The 16351-nt window shown below is 36.8% G+C and overlaps 1 protein-coding gene across 1 annotated transcript in view; it reads left to right on the top strand.

The window, feature by feature from the left end:
* Nucleotides 1–16351, top strand: part of Cdh18 (cadherin 18) — an 840836-nt gene that overhangs the window by 1146 nt on the left and 823339 nt on the right. The gene's annotated exons all lie outside the window — the stretch shown is intronic.

Below are 16351 nucleotides of genomic sequence, written 5' to 3' on the forward strand. Positions count from 1 at the left end.
TACTATGATTTGTGATATTAATGTGTAAAGGCATTTACTTTTGGAACAGTGAAGAGCTAATTTATCACAAGAGTTTCTTGATTCTTTTGAGTGAGGTTCTCTGGGTTGCTCCTTTTCATCAGAGAACATGCTACTATGTGAAAAGTGATCAAACTTTTTAATATTCTATTCCATTTTTAAAATATTTACAAAATTGCCTGCCTCTTGGGAGCAAAATATCTGAAGTTAAGAGGATACTTATCTTGAACTGCTTTATTTGTGTTTTATTTCATCTTTAATGTCATTTAAAATAAAGAAAATCCTACATACAAATTACATTCCTTCATTATGTCATATTTTCTTTCAGTTACAATTTTAGAGGTTTAGATAGTTCTGTTGGTCAGGACAACGCCGTAAGAGAATAAACATATTGTAAGTAGAAATTGCATAAAGTATGGCTTGCATAAAGTTATATATCTATATTGACATGTTGTTTTGGGTATTGCTTCTTTTGTTTTTAATTGAGTAACGTGAACCATTTTTATGTTTACCTATTTTGAATATTGTGAGCGAGATTCAATCACCCAATTGTGAAATGAAGGCATCCTAGCACATACTTGTACTGATGCAACAGTGTCTTTAACAGAAACTCTGCACTTGTTTTAAATCTGGTATATCCACTACTGCATTCAACATTCAGTGTTAATTGTGTTTTTTCTGAGGAGCATGTCAATATTGTCAGAAGTATTATGCAATTTTATGCAAATTTTTAGATTTATCTTCTGAGTAGGCAGAAGTTCTTTTCAACAAAATCATTTACTTATTTTAACTATATTATTTGTTTATTTAAGCTTAATTTTCTTACAGTAACGTCCAGATATGTTTTCATAGTACAGTTCTCTTATGATACTTCTTACTGGTTATGTTAAATTAGTCTATAAAAGAGATTAGCTCTCAGTTGCACTGTATGTTTTTATCAGCTCTTTTAAATTTAGGTATGAATATATGCAGTTTTCATAGTATTTTTCTGGTAACAAAAAGAATATTCTTTTCGAAGCCTTTTGAAATGCCATCTTAACCTCTGTGCCTCCAACAGGTAGACAAGAGTCTTACAGGACGCTCCATTTTACTCTTAGTCTTGCTTTATTCCTTTCAAATTTGCACTTTCTATTAGAATATTTAATTCTTTATGTAGTTAGCAGGAAATCTTCAGCGACTGCAGCAAGAGAGTTCTTTTAAAATGAGCACTTCTGTTTTCAGCTGTTTAATTAATATTCCCCAGGCAGTCTGTATTACCTTTCTCTGCAAACAGGATCAAAGAGGACTAGTGTCCTGGGAGCCAGAAACCTCAGGGTCATTCCAACTCTGAGATCTGCAGTTTACTCAATCAGTTCATCTTCAGATGCTCTTTTTTTTTCTTTGAGTGTATGAGAGGGGTCAATTGGACCTTTTATTCACCTTCTCATTAACTCCCATAGTAGCAGATGTTTCTTCTGATTACTTATGTTAACCACGCTGAAGAAAAGAAATTGAGAAAGCAGGGCCATTTCTGTTCCTGCAGCTCTCTGAGCCATTAGGGGGCTCTTTCTCCCTGTGTTATACTCAGTGAAATACAGCAAGGTGATGCTGCATTCTTGCAGCATTTGCTCCTGCTTGTAAGGCAAATGTGTACTGCTTCAAGAATTTTTCTAGTGCCCACAAAACAGACACTATTAAGATCTGTAAGAAATCTATTTTCAAATGAAAATGAACATACCCTATGATTCTCCTTCTTTGAATTTATTAATGCATATAAGTACAAATTTTAATTGCTGAACTGTGTATAACGTGGTGATTTAGTGATCTTTAAAGACTGCTTGTTATAGAGACACCACTACAAAACAATCTAAGGAACTTAATATCTGCATTATTGTCAAATATCTGAGTCCAAGACAGAATCTCAGTGACTGCTTTTCAAGCATTTTACTCTCAAACAGAACAAACAGAATCTAGCTAAGAGGGAGGATTACCAATTTTATATAAACCTAAGTACAGGAGAACAAAAAATAAAATGATGGAATCAGTGTCAATCTGCATGTAAGAAGAGCATTTTCGAATCCTTAAACATTTTCTTCATAGCCATGAACTCCCATAGACATATATGAGTGGTTTTGCAACAGCTGATTATAATGCAAAAAGGGTTCCTTTCCTATCACTTTTCAACACAATGATAGGCGAGCTGCACCATGAACTTTCTTCTTGGAATGAAACCTACTTTTTCCTTCTTAGCAGCAGCAGAGATTATAGATTAGTGCTGAATGTGCTTAGACATCCAAGAAACATATATGAAACCAGAAACAGGCAATCTATTTGGTGGATAGAAGCAGGGCTTATATTATCTAACTGAATATTCATATATGTTGAAAGGAATAATATTAGAAGCATCTAATAATGCTTAAGTCATCCCAAATCTATCTAGGCAATGTTAAAACAAAACAATGGTGAGAACACAAATTATTAACATTCAAATGAGTGAGAATTCTGATACTGAAATTTTATTGTCAAGGGTGTGATGTTGAGAGAAGGGCCACTTGTTGGTTCCTAGATGCTCAGCCATGAAATAATCACAACTATGTTATTTAAATCACTGCTTGGAGCATTAGCTCTAGCTTATAATTGCTAACTCTTAAATATTAATTTAATCCATCTCCATTAATCTGTGTATTGCCACGTGGCAGTGGCTTACTGGTCAAGTTTCGGCATATCTGACTCTGGCGGTGGCCCCATGGCTTTTCTCTGACTCTGCCTTGCTTTCTCCCAGCATTCAGCCTAGCTTTCCCTGCCTACCTAAGTTCTCCCTTGCTATAGGTCAAAAGCGGTTTATTCATTAATGGTAATCACAGGACACAGAGGGGACTCCCACATCAGTGTGAAGAATGTTTTAATTGTGTTTTATTTATTCTACATTGCTTGCTTCTTTGAGCCTTTGGTTACCAGGCTTCTTGAACCTCCAGCTGACTGACTTCTTGAGCCTTCATAATCCCCTAGTCATTACTAGCCTCCTTATTCCCAGGGAAAGGTGATTGAACTACCCACCCATTCCTGCAGCCCCACGACGACACAGGACAATCAGACATGTTGTGTTGTGGGGATACCTTTATCCAATAAGAGGCAGCCATACCCTCCCTCTAACTGAAGGGGTGTCTACCTATTTTTTTATAGTAAATTATGTTCATAGCAGCACTATTTCTTTCTTTTTATTTATTTATTAAAAATGTCCACCTCCTCTCCTCCTCCCATTTCCCTCCCAGTCACCCCCCTCCCACTCCCCCTCCCTCTCCAGTCCTGAGAGCTGTCAGGGTTCCCTACCCTGGGGGAAATCCAAGATGAATATCTTGTATATTACCATAGAACCTTCATCTGGTTATGGATGGAGATAGAGACAGAGACCCACATTGGAGCACTGGACTGAGCTCCCAAGGTCCAAATGAAGAGCAGAAGGAGGGAGAATATGAGCAGGGAAGTCAGGACCCCAAGGGGTGCGACCACCCACTGAGATGGTGGGACTGATCTAATGGGAGCTCACCAAGGCCAGCTGAACTGGAAGTGATGGAGCATGTGATCAGTGCGGACCCTCTGAATGTGGCTGACAATGAGGGCTGACTGAGAAGCCAAAGACAATGGCACCGGGTTTTGATTCTACTACATGAACTGACTTTGTGGGAGCCAAGTCTGTTTGGATGTTCACCTTCCTAGACCTGGATGGAGAGGGGTGTCTACTTATTTTTGCTGTCTCATCCTCACTTAATCTCGAGCCAGGCTTTTTACAGTCCTATAGGCCTCGAGTTACAGGCCCTGAGATAACTTTGGCCCAACACTACATGACATAGTCTATTATATTAAGGAAGCATAGATGGCAGCCGGACAGGTGGTTGTACATACCTTTAATTCTAGCACTCAGAAGGTAGAGGCAAGTGAATCTCTGTGAGTTTAAGACCAGCCTGACTAAAGAAGGAGTTTCAGGACTGCTGAAAAGCATTTTCTCAAAACCCTCCCCAAAAAACAGAAGCTTTGAGTTTGAGATAAGAGCTAAAGTTAAATATAATCAACCAATATAATTGCAAAATTTGAATTTAAATATATACGTAGATCAACGTTTGCCCAGAACAAGATGGATATAAACATGTTCTCTACTTAATATTAAATAAATGAAAATGTCTCTAAAATAAAGTATATCTTATATCATCTGGTAGGGGCAAAGAGCTTTTAAAAATATGTGTTTGTGTAAATGTGTGAATATTGTGTGAGGGGTGGGTGGATAAGCATGTGACTGGATGTGAATTTGGGTACCTGTGTGTGTGTTTGTGTGCAGTATATACACACATGGCTATGTAGGTGTATCTTCCGCTGCATACGTTTTAATCTTAAGGATTGTGTCAGCTGACTTGGTCTATCATTATGTTAATACAGTCTCCCTCCTTTAACTTTGAGCTAGACTACTGGCCTCAAGTACCTGAAATCATCTTAATTTTGACCATTACAAGATTTAGCCAGATAGGCTTATAAAACCATAGCTAGACTTTAAGTGGACATTAGGGATTTGAATTCAGGTCCACATGCTTGGGTAGCATGTCTTTTTTTCTTCCTCACCATCCTGCTAGTTTGAGGAAGTAGAGAATGTGGTGACATTATACAATAGACCAATATTAGACTTCAAAATAACACAGTAAGAAGACTCCATTTAGTAAGACTAGTGCAATTAACTGAGATTGATGGCCCTGCAGAGGCAGAAATGTTTGTATATTTATTATTCCATTTCTACTGAACTAAGTTGTATGATTGATGAAAGTTTCTCTCAGTTTTGTCCTTTAAAAAGACTTGATTATTTTTATTGTATGTATGAGTACTTTGCCTGATTGTATGTCTGTGTACCACATTAGTACAGCCTTTGTGGCTGCCAGAAGTAGACATTAGATTTCCTAGAGTTGATTTTAGAGATGTGTGCGAATCACCAAGTGTGTACTGAGAATAAAACTAATTCTTTCTATGAGCAACTGGTATTCTTGACCACTGAGCAATCTCTCCCACTTTAGTCTGAGTTTATATCATTGTTTTATATTTTCAGAGAATTATATTTCTGTATTCACTCTTTTATCTTATAGGAGAAATACATATCTCAGCTGTCTTCTCTTTTTATTTTATATAAAATATTGTTTGGCTATGACCTTAGATGTATATTAGAGGTTTCTCTGGCACATTGTTTTCAGCTCATTGGAATTCTTTCTTGAGTCATATAAGTTAATATTTGAACACTATTGTTCATCAAACTTCAGTTATTATGAAATATAAATGAGAGGATTTTGACACAGAGCTTCTACAACTAATAGAAGATAATAATTTGAGCACAACACTCATTTTATTAATGATAAAATGTTTAAGGTAGATTTTTGTGTGATTAAATGACTTCCACATATATCAGTGCAAGTCATGAGAGAAAAGTACCAATTCTCATCCTTTGTCTTACAGAAAAAAATATTGGGATGTTCCAGAATTAAACAGTGGTGTATAACAGGTTTGGTTTGGGCATGCCAATTGTGTTTCAAAAATATGTAACATTCCATCTCTTCTAGAAGTAGGCAATTTTCAGAGTGATGTTAGGTTTAGGCAGAAATACAAGTAAACATTATTGTTTGCTTATGTTCTTTCATCCCCTCTTTTTGTCACTATCTGTGCTGCTTTTTTTGTCATGAAAATCTTACATCAGTGTGGCTTCTGTAGTGTAATTGAGAGCTCAAAATTTGCCCCCTAGGTGTCATTTGTTCCATTATGTTTTTAAATTTTTTCATTTTTACTAAGCCCTACCCTTCACGTGTGTTCTCAAGGTTTTATTCATTCTCGGCGACAGGTGCCTGTCAAATTATATCCCTTGCATATATTTTTATTGCCTCGTGCTGTCCTTCGTGTGGCATGCTAACAGTTCTTTCTCTTGGGAAGCTCTGTCTTTAGTATTATGCCCACAGATTTTACTTTGATAGACTTCAAAATGTTATAATCGTGTAAGATGGTATAGTGTTTTTAGATGTTTTTTAAATAAAGTAATATCAATTTAAAATTTTTATGTTCTTTTATTATTTGTTAGCTTATTCCTTTCCATTGCTAAATAATATCCTACTAAGTGGTTGAGGCAGTTTTCTCATCCATTCAGTGATAATAATGTGTCTTGTTTCTAATTTGACAAATCATCAATCAAGGTTATGTTAACTTTTGTGGACAGCATTTGTATGTACACAATTTTCAGCTTCTTGAGGGAGATCATAATGATTATGACTACTTGTCTGTGTGCTAATTGCAGCTTTACTCCCATAAGAAACTGTAAGTTTATCTTCCTAAGTGTACACAACTGTTGGGTTACCATTAGTAAATAATAAAGGTTAATGTTCTACAGAACTATAAGAATTTGATGTTTTAGACTTATCTTAATTATGCTTAATTATCTTAATATTTTGAGATTTTAATTTAATGAATATTTTCTCTTTCTCAGTTTAAATCTTTCCATATTCCTCTCATTGCTTTCTTTAAAATTCATGGCTTAATAGTTGTGTTTAGTGTGTCTTATTGCTTTTAGCAAACACTGATTGGTTATAACAACTCATTCATTGTGTAAAGTATTCAACAAAGTTTTACCTTCAGAAACATATCTATAACAAACAGATATTTTTGGACAAATTATTTTTAAATTTGCTAAACAAGTATTTGACTATTGCAGCTTAAAGTCTGAGAAGTTTTTTATCCTTTACGTTTATTTGTATTTTTTAATTAGGACCAAAAATGAATATTTGGAGTAACAAGATTAAGTAGACAAACTTTTATTTGTGAGATATTTTGTTATTTATTTGTAAAATATTATTATTTGAAGATTGTAATATATTATATTTCTTCAAACCTTCCTCTATACACTATCTGTCTCTCTTTTCAATTAATGGTACATTTTTTGATTAATTGTTGCTGTACACAAAAATGTTTACATTAAAATATATTTATTCTAAATATACAAATGCAACCTACTCGGTCAGCATACGTATGTTTTCTGGGCTGACTGGTTGATATTGTATAGCCAGTTGTGTTCCTTCTCCCTAGCTAAGTATCTATCCCACATTCAGCATTTCTTAGTTGCTCATGGTTCTAAGTGTCGGACTGAGGATTCATGGATTTTCACAGATACCTTAGCGTATCTAGTGTTGCCGTTCTTCTGCTCATCTTTAGACAGTCATGTTGGTAATACTCTGTGGGTGTAGCTTCTGACATTCCTAGGAGATACACTCTCACAGCAAACTCCCTGATTCTCTGGCTGTTAAAATATTTGTGCTCCCTCTTCTGCAATGACCCCTGAGTCTTAGGTGCAGAAGTTTTATTCACAGACAATCCATGGGGCCTGGGACATGCAACTCCTTATACATAAGCATGGTCCTGACTTCTTAAGTCTAAATCTTAAGTCTTAAGTCTATTGCTTTCAATAGAGGATGACCAACACAGAAATCTACATCTTGAGAATTTTTATGCTTTTAAGCATATAATGCTTGCATAGTCAACTAAATATTTATTGTAAATCCATTATATATCCTTCTATCAAGGCTGTGTTGTTTTCATGCGGAAAGCTGATTCACTTTTTAAATCTTTAGAGTAAAATATCTATCATATATATTAATGTATAATTAAACACTTAGAAACTGAGTTTCTTGGTGAATCTCTTGAGCATGGTTCATGTTCCTTTCCTTTCATTCCTCATCATCTCACTGGGGATAGGTGACAGTTGGGTCTGTGGAACAGTTTTGTGTTCAAATCCTTATGTTATTTCAGATAATTAAAAGCTTGAAGACATGCCACTTGGCTCCTCTGTCTGCTCATTGAAAATAATACACTGTTCTATCTCTCATGACAGTAACAGCAATGTGAGTGACTCCCTTAACAATGAAAAGAGCCATAGATAAACATGGCATCGTTAGACAGTAAATAGCATACTTTCTCCAGAAAAGGAAATATTAATGTATGTGGTGAATGCAATCATTTTAAGACAGAAATATCAATGGTATAGGTTTAAGCTCTCTCTCTCTCTCTCTCTCTCTCTCTTTTTCTCTCTCTCTCTCTTTCTTCTTGTCTCTTTTTCTTTTTTAGTTGAAAGGATATTAATCTTGGAGCCAAATACTTGAATCAGTGTTCTTTTTCACTAGATAAATTTTGAAAGTATCTTGCAGCAATGAACACATGGAAAAAAATGCATACTGTTCTACTATCCCTCTACCCCTCTGTCTTTCTTCATAAATGTTTACATAAGTTGATTTGTTAGTGCATTTCTCTCAAGTTAATTGACTTATATTCTGAACTGCCCACTTATGCATTCATTAAATAATGTATGCTTGCTCTTAATATTCCTTCTTATAAGCTTATTTGCTGGCTGTGATGTATGCCCAGGATATCATTTCCTACACCTAGGTGTAGAAATCTTCTTACATAAATCGATATCATTTTAGTTTTTTGGGTGGAAGCATAGAACAGGCAATTTCTTTGCCAAGGATATTCTCTAACAAACTCTATCTAACACTTACTGAGATACAATTGAACTACAACAACAAAATTATCATTGAGAGTATTGATGTTGGACATTTAAAAGAAATCCCACATTAACTCATAATTGAGTATAAGAGGGTTATTTATTTAGGGGTAGACTCACAGATCACAGTCCTCTATTTGAACAGGGAATAACAACTGAATCCCACAATCAGAAGGCAAGCCAGACCCGTGCTTTACATCAGCATTTATAGTATAAAAGGCCACGCCCCAGATAATTTAAAAACTATTGGCTCTAGGAATTCCTCCAGCAGAGTATTAATGATTTTGTGAAATAAAATTTCAAAGCCCAATTTTGAAACATATTTATAAGAAGAGAAACTGAACTGTTCACTCAAATTCAGGCTTATTTCACAAATCAGGAAACCTTGTAGATAGGTGTAATGCATGATTTTGTTATTACTGCACATCTGTCTCTTAGTGTCCCAGTCAGTTTTTCCTAAAAGGAGCAGAAAGGGACAGGGTTGTTTAGATCTGAGATACAGAAGTGTGGACTGTGAATTTATGCTGAGGATGCTAAGAGCTAACTACTAAAATTGAAATAATTTATCAGCACTGCTTAATTAGAACAGACTGTTTAAATATAGCAGGTGTGTGTAAGTGTGTGTGTAATCAAAAATCTTGAAAAAATATTAAAATAGCAAGGTTCTTCTGTTTTTGAAGCTGTGTGATGCCATGCCCTTCTAAAACTTTGGGAAATGTGGCTTTTATACTTTTGGAAGCAAACTTCTTCATAATAAATTAAGAATGAGAAATGAATGGTGACATAACTATAAGACTGATTGTGTTAACTGAAGTAAACAGTTCATAAAGAAGACTGACCTAATCCCAGACAGACAGATCACAGCAAGGCTCCAGGTAACATTAAACACCTCTGATCTGACTATGTTTCTTTTTTACTCAGGCACACTTATGAGCAAATGGCTATCATATTTCATTCTTTGGGATTCAACTAGCTATAAAGATGAATAAAAATGGGCTAAGATTCTCCATCTCTTCAGTAAGATAAAAAATTGCATCAGTCATTCATATATTCTTGTTTATATTCTTTCATGTTCTGTTCTGAGAATCTGGGCTTAGATTCCTGAAAGAACACTGAATTATGTTCTTTAGATTCTGCCAAGAAGAGTGTAGAGTTAAAAGTCAGGCCAAATAAAGGGACCCTCTTTTCTTTTGCTGTGGATTGCTTTTGTAATATTTTGCAATTTTCTTTACCTTATAGTGCTTTGCAGTGCTGAGGCCCTTTAATACAGTTCTTCAGATTGTGGTGACCATCAACCATAAACTGATTTCTGCTGCGGCATCGTAACTGTAGATTTCCTATAATGTACATATCTGTGTTTTCTGATGGTCTTACATACCTCCTGTGACAGGGCTCTTTGTCTTCATAAGGAAGAGAACTTCTTCCTTACAGAGTCACTCAAAAACATTTGCATCCCATTTCTATCTGCCTTTGAAACTCTAGAGATTCAGTTCTCAGTGATCCAGAATGACACAACATCAGTCTTGTTTATTCCTGTCCCTTCTCCTCATTCTTTCAGATGTTTGTGTCCATTAAAGTAGCTGTCCCAGGGAAAATAAAATATTTCAAAGAACTTTAACAAAATATAAGGATTTCAAGTTTGAAATGGCGCATTTCTATGACTGTTTTAAAAGCAGTTATTACTTCCTAAAAGATAGAAGGAAAACTATGAGGAAATCTTTATTAGTCTTCTGTTACTGCTGCAGACATCTGCCTCTTGGTTGTCTTACTGATTATTTGCTGTATTTTCAGTCCACCAAGCCAAAATCAAGAACACTGTGAGATGTCAACTTAAGCTGGAGAGGTTGTGGGGTAAAGGGAAAACCCCTGAATTGCTGGTGGGAGTGTAAGATGGTACAGTTCCTTTGGATATCAGTATGGCAACGTCTCAAAAAATTAGAAAACAACCTTCCTAAAGAATCAGCAATACCACTTTTGAGTGTATACCCAAAGGATACTCAATTGTACTACAAAGATATATACTCAACTATGTTCATAGCAGCCTTGTTTGTCATAGCCAGAAGCTAAAACAACCTAAATGCCCCTCGAAATAAGAATAGATTAAAAAAAAGTGTCTTTTGGCAATTTGAACTTCTTCTGTTGAGAATTCTCTGTTCAGTTCAGTACCCCATTTTTTTAATTGGGTTATTCAGAATTTAATGTCTAGTTTCTTGAGTTCTTTATATATTTTGAAGATCAGGCCTTTGTCTGATGCAGAGTTGGTGAAGATCTTCTCCCATTCAGTAGGGTGCCTTTTTGTCTTAAGGACAGTGTCCTTTGCTTTACAGAAGCTTCTCAGTTTCGGGAGGTCCCATTTATTCATTGTTGCTCTTATTGTCTGCGCTACTGGGGTTATACATAGGAAGTCATCTCCTGTGCTCATGTGTTGCAGATCACTTCCCACTATCTCTTCTATCAGGTTCAGAGTGGTCATATTTATACTGAGGTCTTTAATCCATTTGGACTTGAGTTTTGTGCATGGTGATAGATATGGATCTATTTTCATCCTTCTACAGGTTGACATTCAGCTATGCCAGCACCATTTATTAAAGATGTTTTCCTTCTTCCATTGTATACCTTTAGCTCCCTTGTCGAAAATAAGGTGTTCATAGGTTTGTGGATTAATATCTGGGTTGATTTCATTGGTCAACATCTTTGTTTTTATGCCAATACCAAGCTGTTTTCATTACTGTGGTTCTGTAATAGAGTTTGAAGTCAGGGATGGTAATGCCTCCGGAAGTACTTTTATTGTTTAGGATTGTTTTGGCTACCCTGGGCTTTTTGTTTTTCCATATAAAGTTGATTATTGTCCTCTCAAGGCCTGTGAAGAATGTTGCTGGGATTTTGGTGGGCATTGCATTGAATCTATAGATTGTTTTTGGTAGAAATGGCATTTTTACTCTGTTGATCCTACCGATCCAAGAGCATGGGAGATCCCTCCATTTTCTGGTATACTCTTCAGTTTCTTTCTTCAAAACCTTAAAGTTCTTGTCAAATAGATCTTTCACTTCCTTGGTTAGAGTTACCCCAAGATACTTCATGCTATTTGTGGCTATCGTGAAAGGTGATGTTTCTCTGATTTCCCTCTCTGCTTCTTTATCCTTTGTATATAGGAGGGCAACTGATGTTTTGGAGTTGATCTTGTATCCTGCCACATTATTAAAGGTGTTGATCAGCTGTAGGAGTTCTTTGGTAAAGTTTTTGGGGTCGCTTATGTACACTATCATATCATCTGCAAATAACAAAAGTTTCACTTCTTCCTTTCCGATTCGAATCCCCTTGATCTCCTTATGTTTCCTTATTGCTAATGCTAGAACTTCAAGCACTATATTGAAAAGGTATGGAGAGAGTGGACAGCCTTGTCTTGTTCCTGATTTTAGTGGAATGAGTTTAAGTTTCTGTCCATTTAATTTGATGTTAGCTGTTGGCTTGCTGTATAATGCTTTTATTAAATTTAGGTATGAACCTTGTATCCCTAATCTCTCCAAGACTTTTATCATAAAGGGGTATGGAATTTTGTCAAATTCTTTTTCAGCATCTAATGAAATGATTATATGCTTTTTTTCCAGTTTATTTATATGATGGATTACATTGACAGATTTTCATATGTTAAACTAGCCCTGCATCTCTGGGATGAAGCCTCCTTGATCATAATGGATAGTTTTCTAATGTGTTCTTGGATTCGGTTTGCCAGTATTTTATTGAGATTTTTTGCATCGATGTTTATGCTTGAGATTGGTCTGTAATTCTCTTTTTTTTATTTGTTTCAGTTTTTGTGTGATTTTGGTATCAGGGTAACTGTAGCTTCATCAAAGAAGTTTGGCAATGACTCCTCTGTTTCTATTTTGTAAAACACATTAAGGAGTATAGGTATTGGAAGTTCTGGCAGAATTCTACATTGAAACCATCTGGTCCTGGGCTTTTTTTGGTAGGGAGGTTTTTGATGACAGCTTCTAATCCTATGTTGTAGTGAGGGGCTGCGGGCAGGCCTGCTTTTCATCCTGCCCAGATCCCGCACGGCTAGCTTAGTCCCAGAAATAACAACACACAAATTGTATTCATTTAAGCACTGCCTGGCCCATTATCTCTAGAGAGTTAGCTACTGACTAACTCTCATATCTTGATATTAACCCATTTCTAATAATCTGTAGCACCACGAGGTGGTGGCTTACCGGAAAAGATTCAGCACGTCTAACCTGGTGGCTGGCTCCATGGCTTCTGCCTCACAGCCCTCTTCCCAGCATTCTGTTCTGTTTTCTCCGCCTACCTAATTTTCTGTCCTATCAATGGGCCAAGGCAGTCTCTTTATTGACCAATGAAAATAACACAATAGACAGATAACCCTCCTCCATCATTTCCCCTTTTTCTGTTTAAACCAAAAAGAAAGGCTTTCATTTTAACATAGTAAAATTACATATAACAAAACAGTTATCAAGCAAGAATTACAGTCACAATATTTATAACTAAATCTTTATCATAATAAAGGAAAACTATAACTACGACTATCCATTCTTTAACTCCATTAAAGACTCCAGAAGGATATATTACCTAAGTAAACAAGAAGTAAGCAACTTCCAAAACTCTAGAAATGACAGAGACATCTCGCTGCCTGGACAGTCACCCAAAGTTCCTCTGTATCGTTGGGGCACCCATCTTCAGCCTTCAGGCCCATAATATCCAGAGACATTTTCATGAAGCAGGAAATTTCAAAGGCAATTCAGTCACTATCTGCTGTGTCCTGCAGAATGTCTCTCAGACTCTTTCATGAATCAGGAACCCCGAAAGATCATCTCACCTTTAGGCAAGTTCAGCAGTCCTCTCTCTACAGGTTCTCTGTGTCCAGTTTATATAACAGTCCAGGCAAGAGCAGTTTCTTGCCCAAATGGCTAACCAACTCCATAAGGAGCCTCTTCGATGCCCATCTTCCTCTTGAAGTAGATTGGTGCTGCCAGGAGCAGACGTGTCTCATTGTCATGAAAGGTCCTAAGTTATTAAAACATTAAATGCTATGTTCTGTAGTCTTTGAAAGATATGAAGAAAGTCTCTCTGAAATATATCTATGCACATCTAGAAAATCAGACTAACATTACTACCAGCTTGACTATTATCGATATTATCCATTAACAACCTATATTTTCTAATTATACATTACATCTTTAAAATGAACTACACAATCACAATACATCAGTCAAGATCAGAAATATATATACATATAACAAAATTGACCTTAAAATCCATACCAATGAAATTATTCATAACTATATCATATCCCCCTTTAATGTAAAAGAACATTTATAAACAATATTTGGGAATATGGACGTAGTTATTTCTCTCCAAACTTCTTCCTGCTGTATAGGGGCGCAGTTAATCAGGTCTTTCATGGTATAACCTGTCTGCCAGGTTCATCTCAGTCGGCAGTTGAGTGAAGAAATTTTTTGAGGGTGTTCACAGAAACCTTTCAGGAGGGCGTGGTCTATCATACCATATTGGGATAGAAGCAATCCACAGGGTCTCATCCTCTGTGAAAACAAAAGAAGAACCTCCTTTCCAAAGTATCATATCCTTAGATCCAAATTCAGAAGTCAAGGTATTTTCAAAATATCTATCTTGGATTAATTCTGCAGCATTTATAAGCAAATGTCTTTTGGCGACTGTTGCTCCTTCCTCAGCATTCAAACAATTCAAAGAGAGCATAATAGTATACAGTATCAAGATTCTCTGTGTATTTTCCATCTTTATGCAGCTTTATTTTTAACCTCTATTTCTTTTATTTTTTCTTTTACTTTTTGACACAGGTTCTCTGTATATCTTTGTCCTGGAATAACTCTGTAGACCAGGCTGTCCTTGAACTCACAGAGATCTGTCTGTCTCTGCTCCCCAGTGCTGGGATTAAAGGTGTTTGCTACCACACCTTGAACTCACAGAGATCTGCCTGTCTCTGCCTCCCAGGTATTGGGATTAAAGGCGTGTACTACCACACCTTGAAGTCACAGAGGTCAATCTCTACCTCTGTCCCTTGAAGTCACAGAGGTCAATATGCCTCTGCCTCCCAGGCATTGGGATTAAAGGTGTGTACCACCACACCCTATTTCTCCCTTTATTTTTTATTTTTAATGACTTTAACCTTTAGCCTGCATATATTTTTAACACATAGTAAACCATTTAGAGGTTTTTTTCATCTTTGAATCTCTCTTTACTGTATCTCTCTTTTTCTGACTTCATAAGCCTTTAATTTACTAAGCAATATGGAGAGCCGTGGCTTTGACGGCTAGATCCAGCTCATTTTTTAGCTTTCCAGCCTCACGGCTGAGATACCAGCCAGAGCTGTGTTCACTGCCATAACTCTATGGCGTTTCAAGGTTCTTGCCAGCAAGCAAACTGCAACATTTCGTTCACAGATCACACTCAGTAGGACTGCCTGCCTGAAAGAGTCAGAGATTGCCTTGGCAGGACAGCCCAGAAAGCCGACATTTTAAAACAGCACAGCTTTTTTCCTGCTACAGCTTAAAACCGAAAAGCATGCGTTCAGCTTTTTATCAACACTGTTTAAGTGCTTCGCGGCAGGACCTCTTAAAAGAGCTGCAAGGTTTTGCAGCTAAAGCTGAGTCAGGAAGCGTCTCTTAGATGAGAGCATTTGCTTGCCTCTAGCAAACAAAGTAGACCTGAGAAATTGCTGGTACCAAGAAGACATGCTTTACTCTATTGTTTCCCAAGCTTTCTCAAGCTTTCTATGGATTCAGTTATCCACGTCTGGGCGCCATATGTAGAAAGGGGCTGCGGGCAGGCCTGCTTTTCATCCTGCCCAGATCCCGCACGGCTAGCTTAGTCCCAGAAATAACAACACACAAATTGTATTCATTTAAGCACTGCCTGGCCCATTATCTCTAGAGAGTTAGCTACTGACTAACTCTCATATCTTGATATTAACCCATTTCTAATAATCTGTAGCACCACGAGGTGGTGGCTTACCGGAAAAGATTCAGCACGTCTAACCTGGTGGCTGGCTCCATGGCTTCTGCCTCACAGCCCTCTTCCCAGCATTCTGTTCTGTTTTCTCCGCCTACCTAATTTTCTGTCCTATCAATGGGCCAAGGCAGTCTCTTTATTGACCAATGAAAATAACACAATAGACAGATAACCCTCCTCCATCATTTCCCCTTTTTCTGTTTAAACCAAAAAGAAAGGCTTTCATTTTAACATAGTAAAATTACATATAACAAAACAGTTATCAAGCAAGAATTACAGTCACAATATTTATAACTAAATCTTTATCATAATAAAGGAAAACTATAACTACGACTATCCATTCTTTAACTCCATTAAAGACTCCAGAAGGATATATTACCTAAGTAAACAAGAAGTAAGCAACTTCCAAAACTCTAGAAATGACAGAGACATCTCGCTGCCTGGACAGTCACCCAAAGTTCCTCTGTATCGTTGGGGCACCCATCTTCAGCCTTCAGGCCCATAATATCCAGAGACATTTTCATGAAGCAGGAAATTTCAAAGGCAATTCAGTCACTATCTGCTGTGTCCTGCAGAATGTCTCTCAGACTCTTTCATGAATCAGGAACCCCGAAAGATCATCTCACCTTTAGGCAAGTTCAGCAGTCCTCTCTCTACAGGTTCTCTGTGTCCAGTTTATATAACAGTCCAGGCAAGAGCAGTTTCTTGCCCAAATGGCTAACCAATTCCATAAGGAGCCTCTTCGATGCCCATCTTCCTCTTGAAGTAGATTGGTGCTGC

This window comes from Myodes glareolus, chromosome 15, assembly GCF_982192425.1.
Source record: "Myodes glareolus chromosome 15, mMyoGla1.1, whole genome shotgun sequence".
Lineage (NCBI taxonomy): Eukaryota > Metazoa > Chordata > Mammalia > Rodentia > Cricetidae > Myodes > Myodes glareolus.